The sequence below is a fragment of the Hyperolius riggenbachi genome, chromosome 9 (genome assembly GCF_040937935.1).
Source record: "Hyperolius riggenbachi isolate aHypRig1 chromosome 9, aHypRig1.pri, whole genome shotgun sequence".
NCBI lineage: Eukaryota > Metazoa > Chordata > Amphibia > Anura > Hyperoliidae > Hyperolius > Hyperolius riggenbachi.
The window spans coordinates 294,646,923-294,671,545 of record NC_090654.1 but is presented as its reverse complement, the minus strand read 5'-3'; the positions used below and the strand labels follow the sequence as shown (position 1 = coordinate 294,671,545).

At 48.5% G+C, this 24,623-nt stretch overlaps 1 protein-coding gene across 1 annotated transcript in view; it reads right to left on the bottom strand.

Moving 5' to 3' along the window:
- Nucleotides 1–24,119, bottom strand: part of LOC137532211 (B2 bradykinin receptor-like) — a 103,913-nt gene extending 79,794 nt beyond the window's left edge. The window contains exon 1 of the mRNA XM_068252459.1: nucleotides 23,060–24,119. The gene's annotated coding sequence lies outside the window, so the exon portion shown is untranslated. The remainder of the gene's footprint in view (nucleotides 1–23,059) is intronic.
- Nucleotides 24,120–24,623: the final 504 nt, after the last annotated feature.

Below are 24,623 nucleotides of genomic sequence, written 5' to 3'. Positions count from 1 at the left end.
GGAGGAGGAGGAGGACAGTCAGTGTCATGGCTGGTCGGAGCTGAGGTCGCAGCACCACAAGCAGCCGAGCAGGCAGCCAGCCCAGCGAGCGAGCGAGCGAGGAGGAGGAGGAGGAGGACAGTCAGTGTCATGGCTGGTCGGAGCTGAGGTCGTAGCACCACAAGCAGCCGAGCAGGCAGCCAGCCCAGCGAGCGAGCGAGCGAGGAGGAGGAGGAGGAGGACAGTCAGTGTCATGGCTGGTCGGAGCTGAGGTCGCAGCGCCACAGCCAGCCACCAGCTGAGCTAGCAAGCAGCCGAGCAGGAGCAGGCAGCCTGAGTCCACAGACTGATTGGAGCCCAGCAGCCGCCGCCAGGAGGGACCACCAGGGAGACAAACAGCCGACCAGCACACTGACTGTGAGTCACTTTGTATCTGTGTGTGAGAGAGGGGGGCCGCGGCTCTACCTGAACTACAAAGCATTCCAAGCTAGCCTGCCTTCTGTCACTTATGTGTCCCCACCCCCGATTCTTCAGCCTGAGTCCCCTACCTCAATCACTGTCAGCCCAGCAGCTGCCATAGATCCTCCATAGTCTCCTGCACACAGCCCACCTCCTCTCTACAGTCACAGTGACCAAGTTAAGGGTCAACACATAAAGGCAGGTCATATCTTAATATATTGTGCAAATGTAAATGCTGCTGTTATCCCTGACTGTAATGGATGCCATAAAAGTGAGTGTTTTGAGCTGTGAACAAAGAGGGAAATAGAGGTTCCTAAATTTAAATCCTTTTAAACAATGCAGGTTGCCAGGCTGTTCTGCTGATCCTCTGCCCCTAATACTTCTAGCCATAGACCCTGAACAAGCAATCAGATCAGATGTTTTAATCACACAGCTGAAACAAGCATGCAGCAAAAGCAGTCAGACACTACTGCAGCCAACGAGCTTGCCAGGGCAGCCAGGCAACTGGTATTGTTTAAAAGGAAATAAATATGGCAGCCTTCATTTACCTTACTAGGGCAGTTGTAATTTAAAGGAAACCTAAAGTGAGGGAATTATGTTTTACTTACTTGGGGCTTCTTCCAGCCTCTCCACAGTCAATGACAGCCCTCGGTGTCCCCTCAGCCCACTCGGTTGTGCTGCTTTCACTCCTGGCTGTGTGCGCCTCCTTTATCGTGCTCTTGTGGCTAACGACACTGAGAGGAGCTCACAATTTAATTCCCACCATAGTCATAGTCTAATGTCCTACCATATTATTATTCTGTATTTAGATAGCACTGACATCTTCTGCAGCACTGTACAGTACCTTAGCCATAGTCTAATGTCCTATCATATTATTATTATTATGTATTTATATAGCTCTGACATCTTCTGCAGCACATTACAGGGTACATAGTCATGTCACTGACTGTCCTCAGAGGAGCTCACAATCTAATCCTGCCATAGTCATAGCCTAATGTCCCACCATATTATTATGTATTTATATAGCAGTGACATCTTCTGCAGCACATTACAGAGTACATAGTCGTTCACTGACTGTCCTCAGAGGAGCTCACAATCTAATCCTACCATAGTCATAGTCTAATGTCCTACCATATTTATGGGAAAAAATTCTTCTCCGTTCAAGAGGGCTGCTTCACATGAGCCCTACGCAGCAATCTCCTGCTTCAGCTATGTTTCTTTCCTCCCGAAATTCACAAAAAGTTCCCTAAAAAGCCCGCTACTGACTCCGCCCATGACTCCGCCCCCTGTCCGTCCAAAATTTGGGGTGTCCAGATTTTTTGACCATTTTGTCCAGGAAAAATGCGAAATTGGGTTGGCAACCCTGCACAGAACCCTCCCTGTGTGTCATTATGTACAATAACAAGGGAAGGAGATCAGGTCCGCATGGAAGAAATGTTGCACATTAATGTTGTGGCTGCGGTGGGACAGTTACAGACGTATAAGTTACAATCTCCCGCTGTGCTCTCTTACTGCTGTAACTGTAGCAATACATATTATATGGACTGAGTAATAATTCTTTGACCTCATTCAGGAAATGAGAGGATTCTGGAATCTTTTCTGCATCTACAATCCTACGGCTTTAACAGAAAATAGCTGTAACATAGATCAGTGCTGCAGAAGTTTCTTCTGCTTAGACTAAGTTCACACAAACTGTTTTCAAAGTGCCAGGAAAATGTATGTAGTGGTTTTCCAGCTGTTTGTAAATTGCTAGGCAAGTGTCATAGAGAGATTTTTTTGCAAATATAAATGTTATCCAGTTACATTACCGTAATTACAAGGGATCTTGCAAGGACTGTGAGGTATTTATGTCAAATAGATAAGACCCTGGGTTTACTTATGCCTACATAGACTCAGGCCGACATGGAACAGTGTCATCCTCTGTCTGCAGTGTTGTGCTGAGCTGTGTGCTTGTCAGGCAGTGCAGTCGTCTAGCTGCCGGCCACTGAGCAGTGTGAGCACCGTTCTGCTGCAATTACATGAGTTGGTGTGTCTGTAACCCAGCAGCAAATAAAAGCATAATGTCTTGTCTGAACGCACTCAGATGTTACGGGGGAGGAGCCTCCGCACCACTCATTCCAAGCACTAGCATAGCACCCATGTGACAGAGATCTAATACAGGTCTCAATACATGAGCAGCGCAAGCAATAGCAATCTTATTGAATCAAGTGTACAGATACTGTGCTGTAGGGCGACTCTGCTTCAACACTTCTGTATGTATTACACCCCCCCAACAAAAAAATAAGATATTGTCAATAATCCATGGGCTGGAAAGTGGGAGGGTTCATTGATCCATGGGCTGGACTGTGGGAGGGTTCATTGATCCATGGGCTGAACTGTGGGAGGGTTCAATAAACCATGGGCCGGACTGTGGGAGGGTTCAATAATCCATGGGCCGGACTGTGGGAGGGTTCATTAATCCATAGGCTGGACTGTGGGAGGGTTCATTAACCCATGGGCTGGACTGTGGGAGGGTTCAATAATCCATGGGCTGGACTGTGGGAGGGTTCATTAATCCATAGGCCGGACTGTGGGAGAGTTCAATAACCCATGGGCTGGACTGTGGGAGGGTTCATTAACCCATGGGCTGGACTGTGGGAGGGTTCAATAATCCATGGGCCGGACTGTGGGAGGGTTCATTAATCCATGGTTGAAGAGACTGTGGGCCGGACTGTGGGAGGGTTCATTAATCCATAGGCTGGACTGTGGGAGGGTTCATTAACCCATGGGCTGGACTGTGGGAGGGTTCATTAACCCATGGGCTGGACTGTGGGAGGGTTCAATAATCCATGGGCTGGACTGTGGGAGGGTTCATTAACCCATGGGCTGGACTGTGGGAGGGTTCAATAATCCATGGGCCGGACTGTGGGAGGGTTCATTAATCCATGGTTGAAGAGACTGTGGGCCGGACTGTGGGAGGGTTCATTAATCCATAGGCTGGACTGTGGGAGGGTTCATTAACCCATGGGCCAGACTGTGGGAGGGTTCATTAACCCATGGGCTGGACTGTGGGAGGGTTCAATAATCCATGGGCTGGACTGTGGGAGGGTTCATTAACCCATGGGCTGGATTGTGGGAGGGTTCATTAACCCATGGGCTGGACTGTGGGAGGGTTCATTAACTTATGGGCCGGACTGCGGGAAGGTTCATTAACCCATGGGCCGGACTGTGGGAGGGTTCATTAACCAATGGGCCGGACTGTGGGGAGAGTTCATTAACCAATGGCCGGACTGTGGGAGGGTTTATTAACACATGGGCCGGACTGTGGGAGGGTTCATTAACCCATGGGCCGGACTGTGGGAGGGTTCATTAACCAATGGGCCTGACTGTGGGAGGGTTCATTAACCAACGTCTGGACTGTGGGAGGGTTTATTAACCCATGGGCTGGACTGTGGGAGGGTTCATACTTCCATCTGCAGAGAATCGAGCGGCTTTCTCATATGCATGTTTGTGTATTTTTATGTGCGTTTTTGCTTTTTTGTTTTGTTTTGTTTTTGTCTTTCAAGTGTCTGTTTTTTCTCATTCATATTCATGAGCCAGGATACAGGAACAACATTGGGCAGGATTTATATAAAGCCTCATACACAAAAACGCAGTACATTTGTTCCTATACAGTATATTGAGCGCAATTCATATGCGATAAAGCAGTGTTTTTAAGCGCAGAAAAATCACGGAACGCCCATAGGGATACATTATTTGTTTTTGTGGGGGCGGGTTTAGTTTGCTTTCACACTGCATGAAAACACATGCGGACTTGCCAAGTATGACCTTTGTGCCTCAACAACACATTGCATGTTTGTTTTTGTTTCAGGTCTCATCCGGTTCCTGACCACGCTGATTGAAATCGATTCCCTATTTAGCAGCTATCATTGCCAGTGCATAGCTTTCAGTCACGCCGCGGACCCTCGCTATTCACGCCAATATGACAACGCTGTAGCCCACTCCCTCTGTTGTCATTATGAGGGCACAGCTCTGTCCACCAGTCAAGAGCCAATTTTATTGGCTCCTGGCCCCGTAATTGCTGAGCCAATCACAATGGTCACTGTTAACAACAGGGAAACGATGGCTCTGGTCCGGCCAGAAAATACAAAAATTGGGAGTGGCTCAAGTACACTATCGTTAGATATGTTCCACCACACCTTCCACAAGCTTCTTTGCAACCAAAGGATATTTGTGCAGTGAAGAAACCGAGCTGAAGAATTCTTCTCCAATCTCTTTATTCATGCAAAAAGTTTTCAGTACAAATTGATACAAGTTAATGAATAATCTTCTACAGGAGCCAGAATCTACATTAAAAAAACGTAATATATTGTGGCCGACAACGCCAGCTTGTTTCAAGTCAACGACTCTACCTTAGACCCACAAGATCATCAATGATGTCTAACCTAACAGTACTTTGTATTTTGTATCTATAGGTAAAACTGCTCCATCATTCAAACATTCAACTAGACAGGTAAATTTGTACTTATATAAAGGACAACCATTCAGGCAGCCAACCAGAAACAGCAGGACATATTAAACTTAGGGAAATGTGTCCACCCCTACAGAACCAGAGCCGTTCAGTTCCGAATGGGCTAACAAAGGTGGAATCTCACTTTGAAATCTAATGCAAGAAACCAGGCACATGTGTTAAAAGTATATATCTGGGAAGCTAAAAATACATAAGGCAGCAACAGTGTGTCCTTGGCACTCATTCCAGAATTCTTCCTTACATTTCCCAGAATCCCAGGGAAATCATGGGCATGTTGTGTGCCTCATCTAAGGAAGTTCCTGCTGGACAACACATTGACTGATCAAAGCATTGCAACAGCAACAGCAAGCCTGCGAGATAAACAGACACCGCGTATAACACTATAACTAAAGACGCAGGGAAGTAATCGTGTACGGAAAGCATTGAGGAAGCGATAAGGGGAAGAACTCATGTAAATACTAGAAGCTGTACAGGAAGATGGGGCAGAAGATATCACAGATGTAAAACATGAAGATGAAGTCTCAGTTTTGCTTTGTCGATTCATTTTTTGCTTGCGCTTAGGAAAATTTCAAGTTGGGGACTGCCTGGTTTCTGAAAAGTTTTGGAGCAGCAAAATAATTTTGCACATATAGCAACGGAAGATTTGTGGCATCTTAAGGTTGCCATACACTTTTATATATCCGGCCAATTTGATTGAATCTGTTAAATTTCAATGCCTCAATGATCCATGATCGATTTTCTTTCAAAGTCCATTGATTTGGTCAATCATGCCTGATGCAAGATTTCACTCGATTGGCGTTGGGTCAGGAGTGCGTCGCTAGCGGCATTTCACGATGTATGTAAAGAAAGCTTACGCTAGTTTAGTTGTAAACTTTAGAGGACTTGGGTTAGGCATCATTAAGGGGGTTACACTTGAGGGGTGGTTGGGGGTTAGGAGTTGAAAAGGAGTTATATAGTATAGCTGCTGCAACACTACTGTAGATAGTGTCACAAAGTGGAAATCGCAGACTATCTGTAATAGTTTTACAGCTGATAACACTCGCTAAACCAAAAGGTGCCAATGCATCTACCGTTTTGGAGGCCAATTAACCATCTGATCGAATCAGTTAAAAATTGATACTGGCAAAAGCTAACCCAATCGATGATTCAGCCAATTCCAGACCGAAATTGGTTGAATGTATCGATCTGACATGTGGCATGCGATAATCGCGAATGAAGAACCCAATGGAACACCCCCCGCCGGCAGTATGTATCAATAAATAGGCGTTCAGAAAAAAACTTCTGAAAAAGGGAATACTCACAAAGGTGGGTTGCACACGGGGAAACCGACTGCTTCAGGCAAGTGGAGTGTTTAAACCTGACTCCACTCAGGTGTGCCAGCAGTCCTGGACTCGGTCACTCTCTTAGCAAAAAGATCCTGCGTACCTTGATTACCACAGGTGGTGGATTCCACCTTGGTTCAGGTGCGTAAGGTTCCCCACCCAGGCAAGTGGGGGGGATATGGCACAGAAGTGGTAAAGAGGCGCCCAATTTCTATAAAATACTCTAAAATCAATAAAATGACAAAAATTAGGTGGCTTACCTCACAGACGACAACTCACTTTGATAAGGAAGTTTAATTGGAGATTTAGCACAGGCAACGCGTTTCGTGGGACCAAGCCCACTTCTTCAGGCCAAATAAATTGCCGTTGTGGTCTAACAACCGCATTGGGGGCGCCTCTGTGCTAAATCTCCAATTAAACTTGCTTATCAAAGTGAGTTGTCGTCTGTGAGGTAAGCCACCTCATTTTTGTTATTTTATTGATTTTAGAGTATTTTATAGAAATTGGGCGCCTAGTTAGGAGGGGGGCAGATGAGTGGGAGTTTCCTGCAAGCTGGTGCCCCCTGCTGGACATATAGCCTTTGTCTATATGCAACTGAAGCCCTCTCCAACGATTGGCTGAATTGCTCAGTCTCTGCTTAATTAAGTACTGCAGACTAGGTGTAATGTATGTGCACGTCTTATTGGTTGACTGGCAGTCTGTGGACTACATATAAGTGGCAGAGTGCTGCCTGGGAGTGAGCATTACTTTTGTGTTCATTCTGTAATCTGTCGGAAATTGGTCTGCAGTATATGGCAGCCAACAGATATCTCTCCGATCAGAGAGAGATATGTCTATTGGTCGATCGGTCGCCCAAATCGCTAGATGTATGAAATCCGTATGTAGGGGCTTTCTTTTGTAGCCGTCTCTTCGTGGCTTAATAAAAAATGAATTCTTGTTCTTGTGGAGTTCCGGATTCCGCGCTTTTCTTTCAGACCGTGAAATCCATTTGTGTCTGAAGATGGAGATTGGAGAAGATGTACGGAAGCCATAAGGAAGAGATTAGGGAGAAGGTGTCATGTATGGAAGCCATTAGGGGCGGACAGGGACACCTCTACTGCAGCCACAGGGAGGGAGGGATAAATGTATACAGTTTACAGCATGGATCTGTTTTCCTCAGCATATGGTTACAGTTACTAATGCTAGAAGCACACAGTATGCTGGGGTGACGGCCGCTCACATTCCTGCAGCTCCCATCCCGCTCCAGACTCTTCTCTTTTTACATGAAAACGGTTTATACTACTTTCCTGGTGATGCAATATTACAGTGTCACAGAGACACCGAGCCCAGGGCCGGTCCGCCCATGAGGTGGGGTGAAACAAATTCCTAAGGTGGCACTTCTGGGGGACAGCACCCGCCTGCCCGTGGGTGTGGGGGGCCGCGAAGCTGGAGCGGGTAGCGGGCAGGAAGGGGGTATTGAGCACAGGGGAGGGGGGGTCGGACCCTCGCCTGGGTACTCCGATCTGCACTCCCCCTCCAGCTTTTAGTCACTACTGGTAAGAGGCAGCGGGCGGGGATGACTCACCTCTTCCACGTTCCAGCGTGCGCTCCACTGTTGTCACTTCCTGCAATGCCGCCCACTGTATTGTAAGTGGGTGGCATTGCAGGTAGTGACGACAATGGAATGCACGCTGGAACGTGGAAGAGGTGAGTCATCCCCGCCCGCTGCCTCTTACCAGTAGTGACTAAAAGCTGGAGGGGGAGAGCAGATAGGGGGACCCAGGGGAGAGAGGGGGGGTCCGATACCCCTTTCCTGCCCGCTACCCCCTCCAGCTCGGCGGCCCCCCACCCACGGCTTGGGGGTGGGGGCGGCGATTTTTCCGAAGTTTGCCTCAGGCGGCAAAAAGTCTAGGGCCAGCCCTGACCGAGCCCAAGTACAGAACATGGAGACGGCCATTGCTGTCCCCCTGAAAACAAACACTAGCTTCCTGCTGGGCTGCCCACTCTACAAAGAATAATGCTTTTACTGTAGAGACCTTTCCATCGAGGTTCTCCATGACAACTGCCACTGTTACCAGAAACTAGGAAAGATCCTTCCAATGAGAATGCAAAGAGCAATAGAAGTCTACACTCCACACTCTGCCTTAAAGGAGAACTGAAGTGAGAGGAATATGGTGGATGCCATATTTATTTCCTGTTAAACAATACCAGTTGCCTGGCAGCCCTGCTAATCTCTTTGGCCTCAGTAGTGTCTGAATCACACACCTGAAACAAGAATGCAGCTAAGCCACTCTCACTTCAGTCAGAGCACCTGATCTACTGCATGCTTGTTCAGGGGCTATGGCTAAAAGTATTAGAGGCAGAGAATCAGCAGGATAGCCAGGCAACTGTATTGCTAAAAAGGGAAAAAAATATGTCAGTCCCCTTATTTATCTCACTTAAAGTGGGATTGTCACCATACAAATCTAATTTCAACAGCAACTGGTCCTAGTGTATTAAGTGATAAAGACGCTAATCCTGCATTCAAAACTTTCAAAACTTTTTCTGCTGTTATGATTTGGAGTTATCACATACTTTAGGAGCACTGGCCCTTTAGTAGTCAGTGCCAAACAGTTGCATGCTGGGGATTCTTTTTATCTATAATATATTCCTCCTCTTCCCTTTATTTCCCTGCCTAGCTGCTTATCTGAAACATGATCCTCTGCTCACTTGGCTGAGGTGACTCAGGATTGGAGGAGAAAAGAAAAAAAGTGAAGGGCATAAAATTACATCAGGATTTAGAAGGGGGGGGGGGGGGGGGGACATGTCTTTTGCACACAGCTGAGGCTAAATGAACAGAATTCTGTTCATTTACTATACAACATTCACTGAAATCAAAATGTGGACAGTACTATACGTGTGTTATGTAAGTAGATCAAGTAGTTATCTACTTATCTATGTTTTTTCCCTGGCATAGTATGGCTGATCCTACTGCTTTAAAGTGTACCAGAGATGATTGGAACTAAAAGTTCTATACATATACCTGGGGCCAGTCTGTGTAAGAAAAATGAGCAGCCACTGGAGAGATACGTAGAGGGTGCACTTCTCTTGCGCAGACTGGCCGCAACTGACAGAAGTTACGGGCCTCGATACCGAAGAGGGAGAAGATTAAGGATGGCGGCGTGGGAGCAATCTGAGCTTATGAGGCTGGAGGAAGCCCCAGATATGTATCAAACTTTAAGTTCCAATCGTCTCTGGTTTCCTTTAAGTTGTCCTTTAAAGTAAGTCAGTAACCACAGCCTCCATATTTCTTGTGATATTCCCTTATCGCCGAGTCATGCAGCTTGTGTACAGAATTCAGAGATCTGCTGGAAATGAGAGATAATGGAAAGTTTTCACACGTCTTATCAAACAGCCCAGTGGTGTCACCCCCAGCTCATCGCTCAGCACACTCCATCTATTTCACCTCCTATAACTTTCCACAAGCGAGGAAGTATTCTGTGCATTCTGTGACTTCATAAGTAACATACATGGTACAAGAAGTCATTGGGCAACTGTGAAGATGTTTCTTTAACGTGAACCCGAGTTGAGAGTGATAATGGAGGCTGCCATATTTACAGTATTTCCCGTTAAAAAATGCCAGTTGCCTGGCAGCCCTGCTGATCTATTTGGCTCCAGTAATGTCTGAATCACACCAGAAACAAGCATGCAGCTAATCTTGCCAGATCTGACAATAATGTCAGAAACATCTGAACTGCTGCTGCTGCATGCTTGTTCAGGGGCTATGGCTAATAGTATTAGGATCAGCAGAGGATCAGCAGGATAGCCAGGCAACTGGTATTGCTTAACCTCCTTGCCGTTTATCCCGAACTCAGTTCGGGGTAACCTGCGCAGGGGGATTTCTCAGGCCCCGCTGGGCCCATTTGCATAATTTTTTTTCCTCGCACTTTGCTAGCTGCGTGTAGTACGCGATCGCCGCCGTTCGCCGCCGATTCGCTGCTACCCGCCGAGCCGTCACATCCCCCCCCCCCGCCCCAGACCCCTGCGCAGCCTAGCCAATCAGTGCCAGGCACCGCTAAGGGGCGGATCGGGATTCCCTCTGACGTCCATGACGTCTGTGACGTCATCCCGCCCGGTCGCCATGGCAACCGGGGAAGCCCTGCAGGAAATCCCGTTCTGAAGTGGGTGGGGGGATGCCGGCACTCAGCGGCTATCATGTAGCGAGCCCTGGGCTCGCTACATGATTTAAAAAAAAAATAAAAAAAAAGTGCTGCGCTGCCTCCTTGCCGGACTACTTAGACCGGCAAGGAGGTTAAGAAGAAATGAATATTGCAGCCTCCATACCCCTCTCACCTTGAGTTCACTTTAAAGTTCGTCTTTCACCAGAAAAAAACCATAAAAAAATAGGTGATTTGCAAATAGAGCCACTTCCTTTTAATGCTAATTTCACCCTCCTGGTTATAAAAAGAACAAAATAAAATAAACAAAAATAAAAAAATCTGCACTTTTTATTTGCCTCCTTCCTGCCAACACTAAACTGAATGAAAACTTTAAATGATAGAATGAGATCACTAGGCTGAGATAATTAGAATGTATTGTACAGGGTTTTGCCAAGCTGCTGTGCATAGCGCGGACGTGAAAAGCAAGATGGCGGTGACCATGTCTGCCAAAAACTGCGTAAATGAGCCGTAGGAAGTGGCTTTTGGTTGAAACATGGCTTCCACACTTTACACTGAAAACACTTTTAACAGATCGTTTGTTCTATAGCAGTGCATTGTGCAACCGCTTTCAGTTAAAATGCATATAATGTGAACTGACCCATAGGGAAACATGGGCATTACCCTCACCTGGGCTGCACATCAGTTGTCTGCTCAGTTGACACTTGACCCTCTTAGAGGCGTTGACACTAGAGGCGTTTTTGACCTTTTTTCAAGCGCAATCGATTTTTAAAATCGCCCCTAAAACGCTTGTGCAATGAATGTCTATGAGAAGGTTCATCGGCGCGGTTAGTGAACTGTTCATTCAGCAAAGCGGTGCCTAGACCATTTTTGAGGCAATTTGCCCTGAATGGAAGGTTTCAAAATAAATACATTGTATTTATTCTTTTCTGGGTCAAAGAGTCCACTTCCTGACTTGCCTCAGGGAGTGAAAAAATGCAATCGCTCTGAAAAAGCGTTTACTGAAGCGCTTTACAAATACCGCACCACCCACCGGAACGCCGGGAGGAGTAAAAAAAAACAGACAGTAAAATACACTGACCGTGTTTTGTAGCATAATTTCTCTTTATGGGACTAAAAAGTGGAAGCAGGTAATTGGGGCGCACAAGGCAAGTGGACAAAAAGGGCGCGGCCATTCACTCCCATATTAAATATCATTTGATGGGCGCCGAACAGAAAAAAAGGGCGCCGGAGATTAATAACGTTTTAGAACTGCGCTTGCGATGATTTCAGTTTACAAAATGCGCCTGTGATGACCCACGTTAACAAATATACTAAACATATCTATCGTATTTAACTAAAACTTTATTGAAAATGTTATCAATTACTGTTTGCAAAACATTATTATCCACATAATTAAACGATCAGTAAATAAATTGTAATATATTTTTTACAGTCACTATTTGTAAAACATTATTATCCACACAAAAAAGCGGTCACTAAGGGGGGTCTTAGGGTTAGGCACCAACAGGGGAGATTTAGCGTTAGGCACCACTGTAGTGGGGGGGGGGGGGGGGGGGGGCTGGTTAGGGTTAGGCACCACCAGGGGGGTGGTTAGGGTTAGGCACCACCAGGGGAGTCTAGGGGTTAGGGATAGGTACAGGGAGGGTTCTGGGTGAGAGTAGGGCTAGGTATAGGTACAGTACCATATACACCACCAAGGAGGTGGTTAGGGTTAGGCGCCACCAGGGGAGATTTAGCGTTAGGCACCACTGGGGGGGGGGGGTTAGGGTTAGGCACCAAGGCACCACCAGGGGGGTATAGGGGTTAGGGATAGGTACAGGGAGGGTTTTGGGTGAGAGTAGGGTTAGGTATGGGTACAGTACAATATACACAACCAGGGAGGTGGTTAGGGTTAGGCACCACCAAGGGGGGTCTAGGGGTTAGGCACCTCCAGGGGGGTGGTTAGGGTTAGGCACCACCAGGGGGGGTCTAGGGGTTAGGCACCACCAGGGGGGTGGTTAGGGTTAGGCACCACCAGGGGGGTGGTTAGGGTTAGGCACCACCAGGGGGGTGGTTAGGATTAGGCACCACCAGGGGGTGGTTAGGATTAGGCACCACCAGGGGGGTGGTTAGGATTAGGCACCACCAGGGGGGTGGTTAGGGTTAGGCACCACCAGGGGGGGTCTAGGGGTTAGGCACCACCAGGGGGGTGGTTAGGGTTAGGCACCACCAGGGGGGTGGTTAGGGTTAGGCACCACCAGGGGGGTGGTTAGGGTTAGGCACCACCAGGGGGGTGGTTAGGATTAGGCACCACCAGGGGGGTGGTTAGGATTAGGCACCACCAGGGGGGTGGTTAGGGTTAGGCACCACCAGGGGGGTTGTAGGGATAGGTACAGGGAGGGTTCTGTGTGAGAGTAGGGTTCGGTTTAGTTGTAGTAAAATGTTAGTAATATTTACTAATGTTTTACTACAGTTATTACGAACATATTTATTTATTGTTTTTCATTGTTATAAACAATATTTTCAGATTTTATTACATGAAGAAACGACAACTGTAGATTATACAATTTAACTATCGTTTTTTAAACGTAATTATAAGTTTCACTTTCAAACCAGGGAAGATTATCGTATTCACTATTTGCGATTTTCATAGACTTATTAAATGTTTTTTAATTTGTAAAACATTATTGTAAATGAAATACAACACAATATTTGGTACTTTTCCGTTAGCCGGGCGCATCAGATAGGTGGCGCTAATTACATTAATAGTCACATAACAAAAGTGTATCTTGGAACAAATGTACATTTAGTAGGCACGTAGCATAATTACATTAAATGAAGCCGGCGGCAATGTAACAGATGAAGCCGCCGGCTTCGGCTCTCGCTCTCCTCCCCCTTGCCTCTCTCCTGTAGAACACTGGCGGCCGGCGGGGACATGCGTGTCTCCTCCCCCCCCCCCCCCCAGAGTCGTTAGTCGCGGCGTAATCCTGCCGTTCTTGCAGAGCGGGTGCTGGCAAAAGCAATGTCTGCAGCCTCCCCGCTATGCTTGTTTCTTGCGACAAACGACTCTCGGGGACACGCGTGTCCCCCGGCTGCCAGTGTTCTATAGGAGAGAGGCAAGGGGGCGGAGAGCGAGAGCTGAAGCCGGCAGCTTCATCTGTTACATTGCCGCTGGCATAATTTAATTCAATTAACTCACTTATTATACATTTTGGCGGCAGCGAGGCGGCCAGTTGCGGCTAACGGTGACTATTAAATGACATTTGTTACGTGCCTATTACATTACATTAAATTTGTTCCAAGTTGAAGTTGCACTTTTGTTACGTGACTATTAATATAATTAGCGCCCCCTATTGGATGCGTCCGGCTAATGGAAAAGTACCCAATATTTTTATAAATGCTATTAGCGTTTATCCTTTACACCACGGGTCCTTTTTTCCTGATGCCCTTTTTGCATGTATGCCTAAAAAGCTAGTCCCATAAAGTATAATTATAGTCAGTATTAGAGCTCACCTACGCATAGCAGTTCATAGTATTCACAATCTGTTGGCCATTACGCTACAAGGAGGAGGTCAAATTGGCCAATCAAAATTGGATAAGCGTACCAGGCTAATGATACAAACTCACCAAATCTATGCAGTAGAAGAGTAAACTGAGTGAATATACTTTGAGGCCTAGTGCACACCGGAGCGTTTCCGCTGCGGTTTGCGATCTGCTTGCGGGTGCGGATCCGCTAGGGTAATGTATTTCAATGGGCTGGTGCACACCAGAGCGGGAGGCGTTTTGCAGAAACGCATACTCCCGGGCTGCTGCAGATTTTGGATTGCGGAGGCGTTTCTGCCTCAATGTTAAGTATAGGAAAAGCGCAAACCGCTCTGAAAAACGGCACATCAGAGCGGTTTGCCAGGCGGTTTTTGTTACAGTAGCTGTTCAGTAACAGCTTTACTGTAACAATACATGAAATCTACTACACCAAAAACGCTTCACAAAACCGCAAAATGCTAGCTGAAACGCTACAGAAAAAGAAGAAAAAGCGTTTCAAAATCTGCTAGCATTTTGCGGATCTGCTAGCGTTTTTTGGTGTGCACCAGGCCTAAATGGATAGGCAGTCCCCCATATTACATAGAGTGGTGGTGACTGAGATTGTACAATCAAGATTGTATCATTATGCACCTTCAGAAATTCTTAGTTGGCTCCAAATTAGAAATGGAAGAATCATTTTCAATAAGACTGAATTGCAAAAAGACTGGAACAGCACCAATCTAGTTTTATGGCAATTTTATGACAAAACGGGAACCTGATGGGAATTGGGGGCTGTAAATATTAAAGTAATTGCTGCAGCATAGGATAGTCTGAATACTGTGTGCTCTTCCCAGTTCAGCAGCGTCGCGTCTCTGGAGATCGCTTCTGGTCTCCTGGATGTTCTCTGACACGACTTTACCACATATAACCGTGGCGGGCGAGCGGCTAACCACTGACCTTTCCAAAGCGTTTGCTCGTAGTGTTTGTACAGCGATTGCCACAAGTTTGTTAATGCCTTCCAGCTGCCGGTGTTATTTGTGAGTGAGGCCCAGCGCACACCAAAACCACTAGCAGATCTGCAAAACGCTGGAGGTGTTTGGAGCAGATTTCAGGGCCCGTTTCCACTATCGCGAATCCACATGCGGGCAACGCATGCGGATTCGCACAGTCAGTACAAGTGGATGGGACTGTTTCCACTTGTGCGTTTCCCCGCACGTTTTTCTGTGCAGAAAAAATCTGCAGTGTAGGGGCCTCAGAATTCGCCTGCGTGTGGAATGCAGGCGAATCGCACGCAATGTATTTAATAGGGAAATCGCATGCGTTTTCCCCATGCGTTTTTTGCCGCGATTTCGCATGCGATTTCGCATAGGTACCCATGTTAATTCACACAGGCAGTGACATGGTTAAAATCGCATACAGCCTTACCTATGCGAAATCGCATGCGAAATCGCGGCAAAAAACGCATGCGGAATCGCACCCGCATGCGATTTGCCTGCGGTGATTCACCGGCGATTTCGTAACGCTATAGTGGAAACGGGCCCTCAGAGCGATTCTAGGCATGTGCAGAGACGTTTTCTAAACATGCCTAGCAGTTTTTGAAACGTTTTTGTGTAGCAGATTTCATATCTTGTTACAGTAAAGCTGTTACTGAGCAGCTTCTGTAACAAAAATGATTGGAAAACTGCTCTGAGCTAGCGTTTTTCACAGCGGTTTTCCACTTTCCTATACTTTACATTGAGGCAGAAACGCTTCTGCAAACCGCACAAATGCAGCAGGAGGCACGTTTGCGGTTTGCTAAAAACCTCAAACTGCTGGTGTGCACCATCCCATGGAGAAACATTAGCCAAGCGTGTTTGGGGCAAGTGAGGTTGCTTTTTGTTATAATGTACTAATGCCGGTCTGATCGATTTCCATTCACTTCTATGAGAAATCGATCAGAAAACGATCGAAAATCCGATCGGACCTGTCGGAAATTATCTATCGAACCATCTATCTGCCACAAAATCTCATGGTATATTCCCAGCATAACCAGCATTTTGTACGTATTTTAGAAGCCTTCCGGAGGAGGCCACCACCAGGTACTTTTTATCCCGTCGCTGGGCAGTCGGGCGCAGGGCGAGCACAATGACAGCTCTCCCTGATGCCGCTAAACCCCCGGCGGTGTAAAATACTATACCCCCTCTGAATTGTAGCAACTGGAGATGTAATCTGCGGTCTGGCAGCCGCCGCACGCAGAAAATGAACGGCTTCGCCCACCACCTGTCAGACACTGCATGAGATGCACTCACAGCCTGACTGACCTGATGCCAAACAACTGCCACAAATTATCTCCAGTGTGGCTGGAGAGTGTAATGGTTAAAGGCTCTGCCTCGGACACAGGGGAACAGGGTTTCGAATATCACCTCTTTCTGTTCAGTAGGCCAGCACCTATTCAGTAAGGAGACATCGGGCAAGACTCCCTAACACTCCTACTGCCTATTGAGCTCCCCCTAGTGGCTGCAGCTCTGGACTTACACTGCTCCTGCCTATAGAGCTCCCCCTAGTGGCTGCAGCTCTGGCCAAACACTGTTACTGCCAATAGAGCGCCCCTAGTGGCTGCAGCTCTGGCCTAACACTGCTAATGCCTATAGATCTCCCCCTAGTGGCTGCAGCACTGGCCTAACACTGCTACTGCCTATAGAGCACCCCCTAGTGGCTGCAGCTCTGGCCTAACACTGCTACTGCCTATAGAGCACACCCTAGTGGCTGCAGCTCTGGCATAACACTGCTACTGCCTATAGAGCGCCCCTAGTGGCTGCAGCTCTGGCCTAACACTGCTACTGCCTATAGAGCTCCCCCTAGTCACACTGGCTGCAGCTCTGGCCTAACACTGCTACTGCCTATAGAGCTCCCCCTAGTGGCTGCACCTCTGGCCTAACACTGCTACTGCCTATAGAGCGCCCCCTAGTGGCTGCAGCTCCTGCCTAACACTGCTACTGCCTATAGAGCGCGTCCTAGTGGCTGCAGCTCTGGCCTAACACTGCTACTGCCTATAGAGCGCCTCCTAGTGGCTGCAGCTCTGGCATAACACTGCTACTGCCTATAGAGCGCCCCTAGTGGCTGCAGCTCTGGCCTAACACTGCTACTGCCTATAGAGCTCCCCCTAGTCACACTGGCTGCAGCTCTGGCCTAACACTGCTACTGCCTATAGAGCTCCCCCTAGTGGCTGCACCTCTGGCCTAACACTGCTACTGCCTATAGAGCGCCCCCTAGTGGCTGCAGCTCTGGCATAACACTGCTACTGCCTATAGAGCGCCCCCTAGTGGCTGCAGCTCTGGCCTAACACTGCTACTGCCTATAGAGCGCTCCCTAGTGGCTGTAGCTCTGGCCTAACACTGCTACTGCCTATAGAGAGCCCCCTTGTGGCTGCAGCTCTGGCGTAACACTGCAACTGCCTATAGAGCACCCCCTAGTGGCTGCAGCTCTAGCCTAACACTGCTACTGCCTATTGTGCACCCTAGTGGCTGCAGCTCTGGCCTAACACTGCTACTGCCTATATAGGCCCCCTAGTGGCTGCAGCTCTGGCCAAACACTGCTACTGCCTATAGAGCACCCCCTAGTGACTGCAGCTCTGGCCTAACACTGCTACTGCCTATATAGGCCCCCTAGTGGCTGCAGCTGTGGCCAAACACTGCTACTGCCTATAGAGCACCCCCTAGTGGCTGCAGCTCTGGCCTAACACTGGTACTGCTTATAGAGCGTCCCCTAGTGGCTGCAGCTCTGGCCTAACACTGCTACTGCCTATATAGCGCCCCCTAGTGACTGCAGCTCTGGCCAAACACTGCTACTGCCTATATAGGCCCCCTAGTGGCTGCAGCGGTGGCCAAACACTGCTACTGCCTATAGAGCATCCCCTAGTGGCTGCAGCTCTGGCCTAACACTGCTACTGCTTATAGAGCGTCCCCTAGTGGCTGCAGCTCTGGCCTAACACTGCTACTGCCTATATAGCGCCCCCTAGTGACTGCAGCTCTGGCCAAACACTGCTACTGCCTATATAGGCCCCCTAGTGGCTGCAGCGGTGGCCAAACACTGCTACTGCCTATAGAGCATCCCCTAGTGGCTGCAGCTCTGGCCTAACACTGCTACTGCTTATAGAGCGTCCCCTAGTGGCTGCAGCTCTGGCCTAACACTGCTACTGCCTATATAGCGCCCCCTAGTGGCTGCAGCTCTGGCCTAACACTGCTACTGCCTATATAGCGTCCCCTAGTGGCTGCAGCTCTGGCCTAACACTGCTACTGCCTATATAGCGCCCCCTAGTGGCTGCAGCTCTGGCCTAACACTGCTACTGCCTATATAGCGCCCCCTAGTGGCTGCAGCTCTGGCCAAACACTGCTACTGCCTATAGAGCGCACCCTAGTGGCTGCAGCTCTGGCCTAACACTGCTACTGCCTATAGAGCACCCCCTAGTGGCTGCAGCTCTGGCCTAACACTGCTACTGCCTATAGAGCGCCCCCTAGTGGCTGCAGCTCTGGCCTAACACTGCTACTGCCTTCAGAGCACCCCCTAGTGGCTGCAGTTCTGGCCTAACACCGCTACTGCCTCTAGAGCGCCCCCTAGTGGCTGCAGCTCTGGCCTAACACTGCTACTGCCTATAGAGCCCCCCCTAGTGGCTGCAGCTCTGGTGTAACACTGCTACTGCCTATAGAGCGCGTCCTAGTGGCTGCAGCTCTGGCCTAACACTGCTACTGCCTATAGAGCACATCCTAGTGGCTGCGGCTCTGGCCTAACACTGCTACTGCCTATAGAGCGCCCCCTAGTGGCTGCAGCTCTGGCCTAACACTGCTACTGCCTATAGAGTGCCCCCTAGTGGCTGCAGCTCTGGCCTAACACTACTACTGCCTATAGAGCGTCCCCTAGTGGCTGCAGCTCTGGCCTAACACTGCTACTGCCTATAGAGCGCCCCCTAGTGGCTGTAGCTCTGGCCTAACACTGCTACTGCCTATAGAGCGCGTCCTAGTGGCTGCAGCTCTGGCCTAACACTGCTACTGCCTATAGAGCACCCCCTAGTGGCTGCGGCTCTGGCCTAACACTGCTACTGCCTATAGAGTGCCCCCTAGTGGCTGCAGCTCTGGCCTAACACTGCTACTGCCTATAGAGTGCCCCCTAGTGGCTGCAGCTCTGGCCTAACACTACTACTGCCTATAGAGCGTCCCCTAGTGGCTGCAGCTCTGGCCTAACACTGCTACTGCCTATAGAGCACCCCCTAGTGGCTGCAGCTCCGGCCTTACACTGCTACTGCCTATAGAGCGCTCCCTAGAGGCTGCAGCTCTGGCCTAACACTACTACTGCCTATAGAGCGCTCCCTAGTGGCTGCAGCTCTGGCCTAACACTGCTACTGCCTATAGAGTGCCCCCTAGTGGCTGCAGCTCTGGCCTAACACTGCTATTGCCTATAGAGCACCCCCTAGTGGCTGCAGCTCTGGCCTAACACTACTACTGCCTATAGAGCGCCTCCTAGTGGCTGCAGCTCCGGCCTAACACTGCTACCGCCTATAGAACGCCCCCTAGTGGCTGCAGCTCTGGCCTGACACTGCTCCTGCCTATAGAGCACCCCTAGTGGCTGCAGCTCTGGACTAACACTGCTACTGCCTATAGAGTGCCCCCTAGTGGCTGCAGCTCTGGCCTAACACTGCTATTGCCTACATGTTCTAGTGGCTGCAGTTCTGGTGCGTTGAGTCCTCCAGGTGAAAAGCGCAATATAAACGTTATTGGTCTTGTCTTGCGTGTACTATCAGCAATGCTCCTATATGGGGTATTTTGTCCAGCAAGCAAGTGAAGAAAATGAGTGTCTGGAGTGAATTGTTTGTTAGAAGTCAACAGTGGAAAAACGAGCATAATGGTTGTTATTGTGCAGCCGGTTATTTGCGAACGCCAAAACCACTTGAGATTCTTCCTGTGAAAAGTGACTGTATCCGGCATTGTCCCTGGAAATCGGGGACATTAGGCAAATATTGTGCACACAGGGAATTACAGGTGTCAGGCAGGGATGAGCAGAAACTACGCCAGTGCGAATTTACGCAACGTAGTTCGCATCTACGCATCGTAGTTCATAGGCGAAGTTTCAAACCTACGCTTACGAATTTACGCATAGCGAAGTACCGCAATGCGTAGCTTACGCCCACTATGCGTAGTTACCATGTGTATTGCGTAGTGAACTACGAATGCGTTACTCGCGTCTAATTTTCCGCATGCGATATACAAATTTACGCATTGGAAAGGGGAATGTACGCATAGAAGGGCTCCCAGTACATGCATTTATAAGGAATTTAATGCGTACAATTTTCTGCATACGGGCATAGGTATCTGCATACACTACGCTTCGCACTACGCGTAATTGCGTATTTTAATGCGTATTCTACGAAATGCATACGAAGCGAATATATTTGGTTTCGAAGCCGTAGTTTGGTGAAGCGTAATTGCGTAAAACTACGCGTATTTCCAGCGTAGCGAAGTTGGCTGACTACGACCATCCCTGATGTCAGGGCCTCAGAACATTCCTCTAGTGCACTAATGCTATCCATAGACTATATTACTACTCGAGGGGAGGGGGGTGTTAGCGCAAGGAGTAAAGGGGGGGGGGGGGTGTTAGTGTCAGGAGTGGAGTGGAGAGGGAGAGGTTAGTGTTAGGAGTGGAGGGGGGGGGGGGGTTAGTGTCAGGAGTGGAAAAGGCGATGGTTAGTGTTAGTGTTAGGAGTGGAGAGGGGGTGTTAGTGTTAGGAGTGGAGAGGGGGTGTTAGTGTTAGGAGTGGAGAGGGGATGTTAGTGTTAGGAGTAGGGAGCGGGGTGTTAGTGTTAGTAGTGGAGTGGAGAGGGGGAGGTTAGTGTTAGCAGTGGAGAGGGAGAATTTTAGTGTCAGGAGTGGAGAGGGAGAATGTTAGTGTTAGCAGTGGAGAGGGGGTGTTAGTGTTAGGAGTGGAAAAGGGGTGTTAGTGTTAGGAGTGGAAAGGGGGAGGTTAGTGTTAGGAGTGGAGAGGGGGTGTTAGTGTTAGGAGTGGAGACTGGGGATGTTAGTGTTAGTAGTGGAGTGGAGAGGAGGAGGTTAGTGTTAGCAGTGGAGTGGGGGATGCTAGTGTTAGGAGTGGAGAGGGGGAGGTTAGTGTTAGGACTAGGAGTGGAGAGAGGGGTGTTAGTGTTAGGATTGGTGAGGATGTTAATGTTAGGAATGGAGACTGGGGATGTTAGTGTTAGGAGAGGAGAGGGAGAATGTTAGTGTTTCAGGAGTGGAGTGGAGAGGGGGAGGTTAGTGTTAGCAGTGGAGTGGAGAGGGGGAGGTTAGTGTTAGGACTAGGAGTGGAGAGAGGGGTGTTAGTGTTAGGATTGGTGAGGATGTTAATGTTAGGAGTGGAGACAGGAGGTTAGTGTTAGGCAGAGGTCAAACTTAAAAAAACACATTGTTTTGCGGCATACCAAAAACGCATGCGGAAACACATGTAATGATAGTCTATGGTGCTGCTGCGTTTTATGGAGGCGTATGCGACACCAAATAGCGTTCAAACAAAGATACAACCTGCAGTACTTTACTGCGCAATGCATGCGCTTTCTCATTGAAATCAATGGCTACATATTAAAATGCACCACAAAACACACAATTATGCAGTAAACCACTTGCTGGGAATCGTCTGCGATTCCCGCAGATGGAAGCGTGATACAAACCCACTATGGAATTTTTTTTTTGAGAATTTTTCTAAAGTTTGGCATTTTTCTGAGTGACGATTAATCGTTTCTGCAATCTCACAACTTGGGTACAGACACGCGATTATGCAAACGCGCGGTGACAAGGACTGTCACGGTGGATCGGATCCTTAAGATTCCTGATGACTCCTCAGTAAAATACTGCAATTGCTTGAAATCTCGTTCGCACCTGTCGCGTGCCTTTGTGTGATGTCGCATATACCCGCCTGCAGGAAGACGGATCCAGGAACGCTCATTCTCGTGGGACATCGCTAGGATCCATCTTCCTGCCTTGTGAGGTGAGTATTCAGAGAGGGGAGGTCACTGTTAGATTAGGAAAGGAAATGAGAAAGACCTACTCCTGAAAAACAGTTTTGCACAATATTATGAACCAAAAGCAAGCGGCGAGAAAGAATGTACTCACTGCTGTTACCATGACAGCAACACTTCCTCCAGTGCCAAACAGATAGGAACTGCCACCGTTCCAATTAAGCTTTTAATTCGGTTTCAATCAAAAAAAAGTATCAATCGAGATTCTAACCCTAACCAATTTTTGTTCAACTTGATGAATTTATTGAATGGGGCTAATATCTAATCTTGTAAAATTGCATAGAGTATGGCTGGCTTAAAGGACAGCTGAAGTGAGAGGGATATGGAGGCTGCCATATTTATTTCCTTTTAAACAATGCAGATTGCCTGGCTCTCCTGCTCGCTGCCATCAGAATTTTCTGGGCCCCATACTTGGCAAACCTACAGGGCTTCCCTCACGCCAAATAACAATCTGATAGGTAGATAATAGTTGCAGGAGGTAAGTGATAGGCAGATTGTGCAGGGCGGAGCCACAGTATGTGGGGTGGAGTCAAAGCAGCTTGCCTGATGCCCATAACAACCTCCCCCCTGCATTGATGTATGTTCACCAATCATGCAGCGGCGGAGAGGGAGATGACCACACAACTTCTTTTATGCCATGTTAGAATAATGGCCAGCAGACGCTCGAGTGGCACTGCCACTATTCGAGCCCCATACCCTTACTGGGCCCCATACTACTGTCCCTCTTGTCCCCCCCTGATGGCGGCCCTGCTCCTGCTGACCCTCTGCCTCTAATACTTTTAGCCATATACCCTGAACAAGCATGTAGTTCAGATGTTTCTGACTTTAGTATGAGTGCATTTGCTGCATGCTTGTTTCAGGTGTGTGATTCAGATATAACGGATGCATGAACAATCAGGACAGCCAGGCAACTGGTATTGTTTAAAAGGAAGTAAGTATGGCAGCCTCCATATCTCTCTCACTTAAGTTGTACTTTAAGCTGAAATAAAGTCAGAAATCTGAAATCTGAAGATCTTTCCCAAATGTTTTAAATAAAACTTGTAATTGCAATAAAAGCTGGCTTATATAAGTTGTAGAATAGTTTGGTGAGAAGTGAATTCCTCTACGTACCTGGAGGTCAGGGGGTTCCTCTGGAGATATCTGGCAGATGGAGTTCTCCTCTGTGGTTTGAAGCTCTTGATGGAGGAGTACGTGTGAGATATATCTGGAGGTGAGGGCTCAGGGGGTTCCTCTGGAGATGTCTGGCAGGCAGGGTCCTCACCTGGAGGTCAGGGGGTTCCTCTGGAGATATCTGGCAGATGGAGTTCTCCTCTGTGGTTTGGAACTCTTGATGGAGGGGTACGTGTGAGATATATCTGGAGGTCAGGGGGTTCCTCTGGAGATGTCTGGCAGGCAGGGTCCTCCTCAGTGTTTTGTAGCTCTTGGTGGAGGTATTTGAGATGTACTTGGAGGTCAGGGGGTTCCTCTGGGGATGCTTGGCAGACAGTGTCCTCCTTTGTGGTTTGTAGCTCTGGGTGGAGGTATTTGTGAGATGTACTTGGAGGTCAGGGGGTTCCTCTGGAGATGCCTGCAGACAGGGTCTTCACCTGGAGGTCAGGGGGTTCCTCTGGAGCTATCTGGCAGACAGTGTCCTCCTCTGTAGTTTGCTGCTCTTGGTGGAGGTATGTGTGAGATATATCTGGAGGTCAGGGGTTTTCCTCTGGAGATGCCTGCAGACAGGATCTTCACCTGGAGGTCAGGGGGTTCCTCTGGAGCTATCTGGCAGACAGTGTCCTCCTCTGTAGTTTGCTGCTCTTGGTGGAGGTATGTGTGAGATATATCTGGAGGTCAGGGGGTTTCCTCTGGAGATATCTGGCAGACAGGGTCCTCACCTGGAGATCAGGGGATTCCTCTGGAGATGCCTGCAGACAGGATCTTCACCTGGAGGTCAGGGGGTTCCTCTGGAGCTATCTGGCAGACAGTGTCCTCCTCTGTAGTTTGCTGCTCTTGGTGGAGGTATGTGTGAGATATATCTGGAGGTCAGGGGGTTTCCTCTGGAGATATCTGGCAGACAGGGTCCTCACCTGGAGATCAGGGGATTCCTCTGGAGATCTCTGGCAGCCTCAGTGTCCTCCTCTGGTTTGTAGCTCTTTGCAGAGGTACGTGTGAGATGTTGTACTGGGAGCTGTTAGTATCACCAGCTCTGCTCTGGCTGTTGCAGGAGAGAGGAGGGGTCACACAGCTGGGTTCTGCCAAAAACTGGAATCCCCTCTAAGGATCATTAGCACGTCATCTCTTCCGGCTAGCGGGTCCTAATCCTCGTGTCCTGTGCTGCAGGTCCAGGTGCATCAGCCCAATGTTTATTTTCTGCAGTTTGTAACTAATAAAACCAGAGGAATTCCTGTGTGCAGATGGGAAGTGTGCCTGGAACTGTAAAAGTAAATTGCTCTCATGTTTATAGTGAGGGTGTAGGAACCTTCAGGACTCTTTTCCACTTAGCGGAATTCGATTCGAATCACAAAACGCTAGCCATTTTTAAATCGCCAGGGTTCCTAGTTTGAAATATGAATCGCAGAAAGTATTTTCCATTTCCTCGATTCGGTTTCATGTGAAGCGCAATCGCTTCTTGGGGGGATTTTTACCTGCGACTGTGCTTTAACCAATGCATTATCCCAATCGCATATACAAAATTGAT